The following is a 12715-nucleotide window of genomic DNA, read 5'->3' on the forward strand; positions in this document are numbered from 1 at the left end:
TATTATTGGTTGAGGACTAAGAACTTGTGAACAGAGGATTTTTTTGATCACTACATGTGAGAGTTATGACAGAGCATCTGCTGACAACTGTCTGGTTGGCTTGTAGCCATGAGGGACTGCGGTGTAGAAATCACCAGGGAAAAAGGTTGATTCTGAAGCTACTGAACCAAAGCAGAAACAAGAAAGTTGGTTAATTCAAGCTACACTTTCCTCACTATCTTTCATCGGATCATATATTGGAAAACACATTTACCAGGTATCTTTTTGCTATTTCTTTTGAAGAGAAGGCTTGACACTGGGCAATAGGCTTCTTCAAAAGCACAAGAATTATATGAAGCTAGCATCTCCAATAAGACAAATCCAGCAGTCATTTTGCAAGAGCTCAAGGATGCTTTTCAGGTTCCACTGGTATTATAAAGAACAGATTTCAAAAGAGGAAATAAAAACCCTATTATCTCTGGATATGCATGAATTTCCTTGTTTAGGTTTGTATTTTCTGCTGAAATGTATAGCCTATTTATAAGAACTTTAAAATATATAGTCGTGATCAAAACAGTTTTTAATGCCTAGCAAGCATTACATTTTTTGAGCCTGAAAGTTTGAACTTAGTCATTAGTCAGTTTAATTACTTCTTGAACAATGTAGTTATTTCTTACTCCTTCTTTTCCAATAACAACTTAATTCCAATAACTGCATGGACGACATGTTAGGGAAAACCAGGGAGAGTTGACAGTAGAGGAATCCAACAGAGATATGCAACTGTTTTCACTTGGAAACCAGGCACCCTCCCCTCTGCCTCAGGAAAAACAATGTCCTCTAAAGAAGTAAAATAATTGAAACAAAGAATAGCTTAGTTTCTAGAACAGAACAAAAACATCAGAATAAGCTGCCTGCCTTGAAGCTTGTACCAAAGAAACAGCTAGCACAAGTGTTAAAAAATACAAATACTGCAATATCAAATATAAGCATCAACTCACTGTAATAAACAAACCAACTAATGGACTAATTCTGGCTGCACAAGACCAAGTCTTAGGGACAAATGCATAAAAAGCCAGAATTGAGAAAACAGCAACAGACAATAAGTGCTGCCTATGCAAAGAAGCTGAAGAAACAGTGGACCACCTGGTAAGCTGCTGCAAGTAGATCACACAGACTGAATATAAGCAGCGGTGTGACAAAGTAGCAACAATGGTACATTGAAAGATCTGCAAGAAATATCATTTGCCTGTAAGCAAAAACTGGTGGGATCATAAAACAGAGAAAGTCATAGAAAATGATACAGTTAAACTGCTCTGGGACTTCAGAATTCAAACACACAAGCACCTGCAACATAATACCCTGGACTTAACAATTGTTGATAAGAAAGACAAAAAAGTTTGGATAGTGGACATGGCAGTGCCTGGAGACAGCAGAATAGACGAAAAAGAACTGGAGAAGATAACAAAATACAAAGACCTACAAATAGAAATAGAAAGACTGTGGCAAAGGCAAGCAAGGGTAGTACCAATAGTAATAGGGGCCTTGGGTGCAATCCCAAAGCAACTGGAGCACCACTTGAACACCATTGGCATTGACAAATTCGCCATTAGTCAATTGCAAAAGGCGGCCTTACTAGGAACTGCTTCCATCCTGCGACAATATCTATAATACCATCAAACATCCACATCTGCCTATCCCAGGTCCTTGGTAAGGACTCAATAGCTGGACAAAAATTCCAAATCCAGTCTGAACATCTGGCTGACTGTGTGATGATCAATAACAACAATAACAATAACAATAATAATAATAAGATACTATCTATCATAGTATCATAGGTCCTTGGTCAGGACTTGAAATGTTAAGTTTTTACCAGTCCCAGACTGTGAATCAAACTGCATTATTACTATTGTTGTTGTTGTTGTTGTTGTTGTTGTTGTTGTTGTTGTTGTACAATCTATAAAAATCTGATCTTGACCTCAGACATATTTGTCGTTTTCCAAGTCTCTTTATTTCTGTTCAATCATCAGTTCCATAATGAGCAAATTAGAGACCCTTTATCAGATTTTGTATTATCTCCTTCACCAATATTTCTATATCTGGAATTAAAATCATTAATCAAGTTTGGTTTACTAATTCATGTTTGCTTAGCATCCTTGATTTTCTTCTAATAGCTGTTTCTCCCACTCATTCTTTCTTTCTTTTTTTCTCCAAAGCTAATGATTTCTAGATGGATTCCTGCAATCCTTCTGCATTTGGTCTTAGAAATCAACCAGCCCTGTTGCACAGCCAGGACACTGCATTCTTCTCATTTACTATACAAGTAATATACTCTATTCACAGGGAAGGAATACAGGAAAACAAAGCATTTTAAAAACAAAACAGCCAGGAAATGTGCCAAATATCCATTATAATCTATTTAAATCTCAGCTTGGTCTCATTACCTCAAATGTCTTTATGACAGTTGAATGACTGGGTTATTATTGCTAGTCATAAAACAAGACCGCCTGGATGAAGGCAGCATCCTTTGCCTATTTTTTGATGTGAGAAATATAAATAGATCCTTGTGAAAGAGGAGGAAAATAGCTCAGCAGCTGGAAGGGGAAAACGATGCTTATAACCACTCAGCCAGTAAGCAGAAGCACTTTTTAAATAAAATATAGTTAATGTTTACAAGTAATTGGGTGGCTAAGAAGAGCCAAGGATTTTAAAATCTGAGTAGATACTTAGATGTTAATAATTCTCAACATGGGTTGCTTAAATTGCTTTAAAATTAATGCCGTTAGACTTATTTTATTATAAGTATAGGTAGACTTTGACAGCACTGAAAAAAATGACTTATGGCAGTTATTCACACTTAGGACCATTGCAGCATCCCCATGTAATATAACTTGCAGTAGTGGCCAAAATTGTGCAAAATTTTTAGGAAAAGTGTATTTTTGAGGTTTGATGGTTAATAACACCACTTTTTTGGGGGGGGGAGTAGTACCATAAAATTAGGGACACGGTGGCTCAGTGGGTTAGGAGCTGAGCTTGTCGATCAGAAGGTCGGCAGTTTGGCGGGTCTAATCCCGAGTGCCGCATAACAGAGTGAGTGCCTGTTACTCGTCCCAGCTTCTGCCAACCTAGCAGTTCAAAAGCACGTAAAAATGCAAGTAGAAAAATAGGGACCACTACGGTGGGGAGGTAACAGCGTTCCATGTGCCTTTGGCATCTAGTCATGCCAGCCATATGATCACGGAGACGTCCTCAGACAAACGCTGGCTCTTCGGCTTTGAAACGGAGATGAGCACCAGCCCCTAGAGTCGGAAATGACTAGCACACATGTGCGGGGGAACCTTTACCTTTACCATAACATTATATATCAATGGAAAGATAATTTAATCAAGAATGTAATGCAACAAAGTTTGTTCAATTATCTGCACTGTATTCTATGAAAAGTTATAGCCAAATAACCAGAAAACGGAAGTACAACTTGCTTAGGTTGATATCAGGTAGCTTTCCTTCATCTGATTGTAGCCAATGAGCATGAGTTTTTAGGAAGCCAATCAGGTGTCAGCTTGTTATGGCAATGAGCCAATAGGATCACAGTAGGATTCAGTTATTGAAGCTGAGAGGAGGACATTTGTTAGTGTATTATGTGATCGCAATCAGGTTGGTTGGCTTTTTTGTGTGTGTTCTTTCATTTAGTGAGCTTGTAAAACATAATAAAGTTAAAGTAATGGTGCAAAGTGTTGACTGGTTGCCCAGAAAGCGATGCAAAATAGTATTATTAAGTGAACAAAGCTACAGTTAAAAAGAAATTAGAAGAAAAATTGGTGGAAACTTAACCAAAGGTGGCATTTCTACTGTACACTTTTCCCAGAAGGTTTCCACAATTTTAGCCACTACTGTAATATATACAAATGCTAAACATAACCTTAACATTTGCTCAGTAGATCATTTTTAGCTACAGTATTTATAAAAAATAAGATACGGAAGGGCAAATGTCTCTTTAAATGGTTCAGGAGCATCCAAACCATTGCTAAACCAACTATGGCCAAAAAAAAAACAACCTGTAAAATAAGAGACAACTCATTTAACAAGTGTCTCAGCAGTGAAAAGTTTGGGCTCAGTTGTGGCTATAAGCTGAGGACTACCCTTTTTGTTTAGAAAGGTAGTTTAATTCAGCGATGCAGAATCAACTGATAGTTTATCGGTCTTCCATGGAAGGTATCTCAGAGTAATTGAGCTTGGAAACTTTTGTCTGAAAGAACTGCAATGTTGACCATATTTGCATGTGATTAAACCTACCTGAGAGTAGGAGTTAAAAATCTTTATGCATGTATAGATCGGTAAAAAAAAGAAATGGCCTTATATGTGGGTTCTTAATTGTCATCATTTGTGAAAAACGTTTTGCGATGGACTCTAAGCCTGTGATGGATCATCTGAGAGAAGAGTAGCTATAGTTGTGCTGATTAAGTTTTAATGCCTTCACTCTGCAGCACAACACTTTGTGCTGAAGCTGTTATACATATACTGTCTTTCTCCAAGCTATATAGTCTATTAGATCTTATAACATTTCAGTAACATCAAGGGAGAAAATAATCTGTGTACACTACAAATAAGAAGCATGTGGAAACGTTCAGGATGCAAAAGGAAATGATACCTAAATGAACATGGTACATAAAACAGGAATGCTTTCAGGATCCAATCTGGACCATTCAGCAGATCCAGAAGTTGAGTCTTGTGAGCTTTTGGCTTATGCTGGAGCCCATCCTCAGCCCATCCCTGAAGTTGGACTCCAGCATGAATCTGAAGGTTCAGAAGACTAAACCTCTTGTCCCAGGGACTGACCCAGATTGGATCCTGCAACATTATCCTCACACATGTATATTCACCCTCATTGATGAGAAATATTTTCATTCAAGTTCCATGTGGTTCAAGCAGGATTAAGGAAAGTTCATCAAATTCAAATTTAACAACACCTCCACCGTGAGATAATTATAACATTTTTAGTAGATTTTTCTTCCCTTAGAACTCAAAACATCACTTATGGCCTCTCAGGTAATGCTTTCACCCAAAGACTTATCAGATCCAGATCTGCCAATAGGTCTAATGTGTCTCTGACTGAACCCTGGACTGTTGTTAGACCCTTGTTTCCTGATGGATTGTTTGGCAGGACCATCATAAATAAGTTATAGATTAAATTATTTATTTTGAGAGAGAGAGAGAGAGAGAGAGAGAGAGAGAGAGAGAGAGAGAGAGAGAGAGAGAGAGAGAGAGAGAGAGAGAGAGAAGAGGTGGGAAAGCCATATGACCCACTAACCTAAAATCATCTCACAAGCATTGTGGTTGAACTCAGCAAGACTGGGTACATTGATTAAGAGAACAAATTTCCTTGAGTACAATATCTAAAACAAGATATTGAGTTTACATATTTTCCATAAATAAATAGTGAATGATCTTAAAAATCTCTTACACACTTTCTAAAAATATAGGAAAGGACCCTAAAACTCTCCATAGAAGCCACAGAGGATAAACCATCTTCCATGAAAATACTGATTGAAAAGAATGTTGAGAAACTACTGACTGAAAAGAGGCAAATACATGTGCAAAGTTTGTGTCGTTTCCTCAAAATGCTTGCATTTATAATTACTTGCACATCCCATTGATATAATTGTAATTTTTGGCAGTACTGACAGACTAAAGTTTTTTGTTTGTTTGTTTGTTTAAGGCTGAGATAGAACTTCACACCTTTATGAAATCTCTTTAAATGTAGTTATGATACAGTGCCAAGCAGGAAATGTAAAAGACCAGAAGGAGTTAATCTTGTACCTTGTACCCTGCTGATACTTTATATTTCAATTCCCATCAGTCTCTGTCAGCATTACTAAATTAAAGGAAATACTATATGGACATTCTGTTCCAGACATGTCAAACTCGTGACGTCACATGACGTCACGCAACGTATCAGGAGAGTTTGCCGGCAATGGGGTGGGCGCAGCTTCTGGATGATGCGTCCAGCCCATGGGCTGGCAGTTTGACACCCCAGACTATTCTAACAAATCTGGAAAGCACCAGTTTGCCTTCTCCTGGTCTGAGATTTCTAATAAAGGCACTCTTCTTTCTTGACTGTGTCAAATAGTAATAGATAGTTGACAAAAGTATTTATTTCTGCTTCTAGTACACTACAAAGGATGCAATTATTTTTGAAACCTTAAACAATCTAAATGCTAAAGAGCAAAATCTTACACTGGGAAAATAAATGTGTCTGTGGGTCAGAAAATCTTGGTGATTAACTTAAAATGTTAAGCTAAGACTGGAATGCAATGAATTTGGCTTGTACTTGCCAAATTCTATTTTTATTAGTAGTAACTGTATTAGTTGTAGTAATATTCTTCAGAAGAGAAAGGGAAACTACAATAAATTGGTATGTCATTTTATCTAAGTATAATCAATAGACCTAATGTAATGATTTAGGTTTTCATCTTAATAATTTGCCCATCAAAAATAACATAAACCCAGAGGACCCTTTGACAAACATAAGCAATGCAGATGAAATCACAATTACTTTTAATGAACAACAGGCTAAAATTGTTATCAAACACCAAGGAAAATGGCACACCCCCTCCCTGTTGTTCCAATTTCAGTCATTCCCCTCCCAGCTTTCATTAGTTTTTAAAACATGGCGATATATTTGATTACAGATCACCTGCTGTCAAGTCTAATTAGACACTGCATTTGATGGTTAAAAAGAAAACTAATCCAGAAGTTTGGGAAGTGAAAAAATTAAGATTCCATGCTGAGATATTTGTGTCTATGAATAAAAGAAGACTTGTGGTAAAGTCTCATGCTAGATGGGCCATGCGACCTTAATGCTGTTTACTACAAACTGGGACAGTAGCAGTGGACTGTGAATATTGGCAACTTTTAACACTTTTTGTATCTAACCCTTTATTTTTATTTAGGCCAGGCCATTATTCTATGATATCTTTGATGGCCAAATGTTAATCAAAATAAAGTTGGTGTACATTTAAAATGCTATCATTAAATTAAAGTTTATCCAAAGTTAGGACACCTTTGGAATGTAGCTACCTAAATGCCTCCCTATTTATCTTGCAGCTTCTGCGTTCAGTACGATTTGTTTGTGCTAAATGTGCACGCTCACATTTCTACAATAATATTAGATATACAGCTGCTTATAAAATTTAGGTAAAATCCTTGGTTGCCTTGACCTGGGTTAGTGATTGGCTTAATCTAACTAACAAGAGAATACTTCATCTTGAGGGATGGGATTTGGTATATGGATGGCATGCATATTTGCTTTACGATAAGAAGGTAGACAGGGCTTTTAAATCCCACATTCTTAGAAGTGCTCTATTGCATGTCTGGAAAAAGTATTATTACAAGTTAAATTATAAAATACCGATTTGGGGAATTCCTGGACATGTGATACAGGGTGTATCTATGGGAGTGAGTATGGACATGGTTTCTTATAAGGAATTACTTAGATTGCAAGGGAATGATTGGTAACTTAAATCATTAGATGAGTTAAGACAAGAAAAGATAAGTTACTCTTGGTTTCAATATACCCAATTGAAAGCTAGGTGGAAGTCAGATCAAAAGGTTGGCATCACAATTACAGATCAAAATTTAGTAAAACAAATTAGAGATTTAAATAGTGCACATATAAAGAGGATATATAATGCTTTAATTGAATTGGATTCGGAAACGGAATTGGTTAAAGACTGTATGATAAAGTGGGCACAAAATATTCAGGAACCAATTTCGTTGGACACCTGGGAGATAATTTGGGTCAGAAATGTTAAATTTACTCAGGCTCAAAACTTAAGAAAACATTTTTATAAAATGTTTTATAGATGGCATCAGGATCCCAAGAAGTTGTCTAACATGTATCCTAATTTACAGTCTAAATGTTGGAGATGTAGTAGTTTAGAAGCTACCTATTTTCACATGTGGTGGAGTTGTAGAAATATAAAAGCTTTTTGGATCAAAATTTGGTGGAACATTCAAAAGATTTTTAAGAGAAAGATAAAGTTTTCTCTGCAATTGTTTTTATTGGGTTTTGTAGATTGTGATGTTAAAGAAACTAACTTGATGTTGAATATGATAACAGCAGCACGGTTACTGGTGGGACAATATTGGAAGAAGGATAGTTTGCCTACTATAGAAGAATGGGTGTTTAAAGTTTTGAATCTTGCAGAAATGTCTAAGATTGCTGCTTATTTGAAAGATCATTCACAGGAAAGATATATTTCAGTTTGGAGGAGATGGATAGATTATATTCAGAACAAATATGGGACTAAAAATTTCCATTTAGCTTATGAGTAGATTTTAGTGGGATATTGTTATTGGTACTTTGTTTGTAGTTATGTTAAAAGAGAGTTAAAGTGCATTATGAATTTGGTTAATTGTATATTATGCATAATTTTTTATTTAGAATATGATTATTGTAACTATAATCCTGTATTTAGCTCTGGGAAGTGGGGGGGAAGTGGGTGGGTTTGGGGTGGGGGGATTTGGGGATATATTGTAAAACTTTGTTTTTGTAAAACTCTTTAATAAAAAAAATAGGTAAAATCCTCATGAAATTGTACGTTCAATATTTTCCTACAAACAGAATTTGATATAACCTTGGTATGGTACAAAGTGAAACACATTTTTTTCCTCCAAATGTGATGCATATTTACTAATTTTGCACAGTTGTATATAAATTCAGAAGACAGGACTAAATATGTTTAGAAGACAAATTGCTGCAGTATTACTTTTTTCTTCTTTAAATTTATTAATAAGATAACTGATTCATTGGGTGAATAAATAGCTCAATGAAGACAATTTCACAGGGGTAAAAACTTCTGATCTCTCAGATTAGAATTGTTATTCTGGCTAACTTCAAAACAATAGACTTTTAGCAACCATCCGAATATTTGAAAATAAATAGAATTCATCCTTACAAAGACAGAAATGCCACAAAAAACTTTTCCAAACATTTTCAGCTAGTAATTTCAGTTATGAAGAACATTGCTAAGAAATAGAAGTTATATGGGATTTTTGAAGCCACCAGATAACCATGAAAAAACTGCTACAACAGCCCAAAAACCAGTCAAATCTGCAAAACAGAACGGCCAATTAACTGCCAATGAGTTGATAAACAGTTTAGCTGACAGCAGATAAGTTGTTCAAAGGGCCTTCTTGGTCTGCATGGGAATTTTCAGAAATGAAATGTTCATCCAACTTTACTGGAAAAGCCATCAATTTGAAGTATGTGGAAAGAAAACTTTGATAAACCTGAAACATTTTGGAACAAAGTTCTTTTTGACTGATAAAGGAACACTGAACATTCAGAGGAAAAGGGATGAAGCATTTTAGGAGGAGAACAAGGTGGGTGTGATTTTTTTTAAATGTGGCAGTCAGCGATAGGAGAAATATTGTGTAAATGGAAGGAGAAATAGATTCAACTAAATGTCAGCATGGCAGTAATGTTCCACAGTCAGTGAAAAAGTTGCAGTTCAAGAGTTGAATATTTCAGCAAGACAATGAACCAAGACCTAATTACAAATCAACCATGAAGTTAGATAAGTTAGAAAGATAAAGGTTTTGGAACAGGATTCACAATCCTCAGAGAAGAATACTATTAAAGATCTGAAGGGAAATATCAAACATGCAGTGAATGCAGGAAGGCATAAGAACGGTTTGAAGCTAGAACTGTGTAAGGAAAACTGAGGGGTTTTTAAAAAAAAAAATCAGAAAGATTATTAGCTGGCTACAGAAACCTTTTAGAGACTGAGTGCCCAAAACCTGCCCCACCCCTGCTCCACCCTCCCCACTCCACCCCTGCCCCCCCGCTCTGTCCCTGCCCCACCCACCCCGCAGGGCCACCCACCTTCTCCATGGCCCTCCACAGCAAATTGCCCAAGTGGCCCTACAACACAATGGCAGCCATGCCTTCTGCCCATGCCCCACAGCATGATTTGCAGACGACGGGGCACAAGGGTGTAGTCTTGTCCCTGCTGCCCAGTTGCCACGTCCATGGCTGCACTACTCTGTGCAGGCCATGCCTAGGGGCGAGTCTCCTCTGGGGGGGGCTCTTGGTGGGGAGGGAGCATGAGGGGAGGCAGAAATGGGGTGACAGTGCACATGCTCCCAGAGAGGTCTCCAAGTGCTGCTTCTGCTCTATCTTCTTATTTTGAATATCTGTTTAATCACACATACTTCTCTTCAGTGCTTTTTTTCTAAAAAAAAAAAAAAAGATGCCGGAACTCAGATGTACTGTCACTGGGAATGATGCTGGCGTCTTGCTATGGCATCACTGCCCATCCTTTGCACCACCACCCCTGCAGCTTGGAGCCACATGCAGTGAGGATTCCCCTCCCCGCAGTTGCCACTCCGTGGCCCGTGCTGAGTCCCCATCCAGAGCTGCTCAAAACCCTGATCCAGAGATGTGTTCCTCGTGGCAGTGGTCTCTGGCGCCAAACAGCTGATGGCCTCTGGCACCAGCACTCATTCACTTACTGCCCCGTCACTTCCAAATGCAGTAAGTGAGTGAGCAAGCAAGTGGCATTTGGAAGCGTTTGGAAGCGATGGGGCAGTAAGTGAGTGAGTGAACAAGCAAATGGCATTTGGAAGTGACGGGGCAGTAAGTGAGTGAGCAAATGAGCAAATGGCATTTGGAAGCGATGGGGGAGTAAATGAGTGAGTGAGCAAGAGGCCTTTGAAAGAGACGGAGTGAGTGGGGGAGAGACTGAACGAGGTGCCTTTGAAAGAGACGGAGGAGTGAGAGTGACTGGAGGCTTTTGTGAGTAAAGTGTGATTGAGTGGCGGGGGGCTTTTACGAGTGAAGGGTGAGAGAAAAAGGAAAAAGTGAGGGGGAGAAAGAAAAAAGAAAAGGCACTGACTTCAGACTTCCTCTATTATAGGAGTAGAAGGAAGCATTAACATTGAGCTTCAACTTTTTGCTTTTCTATAATATTATAAAATAGCCATTTCTATCACAATAAATGAATCTAACCAATAAAACCCAAAATACCCCCCCTTTTTTAGTCATCAAGTTTTTGACACCTTGTTAAGCACTGGTGGTACTTGAATATTGTCATGTTCTAAAAGTGGTACAATTTCTGAAAAGATTGAAAAGCCTAAATTGTTTATTGCCATCCTATTTGCAAATAATATCTTACCTAGTTGAGATGGTGTAGTTTGGCAGCAGGGAGGGGTGCAAAGTTCCTGCCTTTGCTGCAGACAACTTGCCTGTGCAACATTTGCTGGCCAGGTCTTTTGGCGCACTCAGCAGCAATTCCTATTGGCTTTGAAAGCCAATAGGCCAGGCGTAAGCAACCTTGGCTCTTTTATGACTCGTGGACTTCAACTCCCAGAAGATGTTACATAACATAACATCAACTGGAAGATGTTAAACTGTCCTTATGTTTCTTTCCTTCCCAAAAATTGTGTTAATAAGTCCTCTCTAAGCTCTGCTGATCAGCTTGTTCTGGATTGTTTTGCTGCAAAACGGAATGGTTTGCAAGTTGTAGTTGAGACAGCCCATCTCATTTTAGATGTATCACATGTAATTGAAGATTGTAATTAGTTGTGTGGGCATGTTCAGCAAGTGTGATGTATTTGTGCTGGCATTTCTAGGCCTCTTTCCAACCACATCCAGAAAAATTTGTAACAAACATTGGAATTCTCAAGGCCTTGTTTAGTATTTCCCAGAGATCTGTTACTGGAAGGAAAAAGCAATCCCTCCTGTGTTACTGATCCCAGAGAAGCATTTGCATGTATGCAGGTATCCTTAGGGTGCCATAGTTATGGATGAGAAATATTGGTTGCAAAGGTGGCATTTCTGGATGTAATACAGATATTTTGGACTTATTTTTGTTTCTTTGAATGTTTGATATTTTTAAAAAGACATACGCTACTGACTACGCTTATGCACATATGTAACATCTTTTGCTAGGATTAATGACCACTGCTTGTCCAGAATGTGAAAAGTGAAAGATTGTGACTAAACAAAATTTTAGTGTACAGATAATACCACCAGAAATTATTTTAGCCTTTTTAATAAATGTTGTTATTGATGTTAAGCTCACCATGGAAAACATCATAAATCTTTATGTATATACTAGGTTAATTATTTAAAGACTGAAGTGCAACATAACTAGATTCTAAATAATCTATTTTTCAAAACACACAACAGTCCAAACAGTAAAAGTAAAGTCCAAATTAAGAATTGTTTAATTTAAAGTGGTTTAGTTGCAATAGATGGTTATAGATTCAAAATAGTTTTCAAGAGTATTTACAAAAGATACTATTTTTTTCTAGCATCAGCTAAATTAGACATATTACATTGAGAAAAATGTTTCTCATTTCTTTCCTGTTACCTTTATTGATTTCATTGCAGAAATGTTAACATAGGAAATAGGTTATTTTGTTATCTAATTTTATCTTGCAAAAGACAGAAACAGATGAAAAATATGAGGTTCTTTCCTGTTGGCTCTTTTGAATTAGCTGTTTTAAATTCTAAAAGTTTAGTTCCTAAAGAAGTAACCTCGTAAATAATTTTAATGTCCTCCTCTAGTGCAGGGTAGGCAACCTTGGCTCTTTTATGACTCAAGGACTTCAACTCCCAGAATTCCTGAGCCAGCATGGCTCAGCTTGGAAACCTCTCTCTTTCCCCTCAGCATGGCTGGCTCAGGATTTCTGGGAGTTGAAGTCCACGAGTCATAAAAAAGAGCCAAGATTG

At 37.5% G+C, this 12715-nt stretch overlaps 1 protein-coding gene across 2 annotated transcripts in view; it reads right to left on the reverse strand.

The window, feature by feature from the left end:
- CDH12 (cadherin 12) overlaps positions 1-12715 on the reverse strand; it is a gene marked incomplete at its 3' end in the record, with an annotated part of 168137 nt that overhangs the window by 85584 nt on the left and 69838 nt on the right. The window lies entirely within an intron of this gene.

Source organism: Vipera ursinii, assembly GCF_947247035.1.
Source record: "Vipera ursinii genome assembly, chromosome: 3".
NCBI lineage: Eukaryota > Metazoa > Chordata > Lepidosauria > Squamata > Viperidae > Vipera > Vipera ursinii.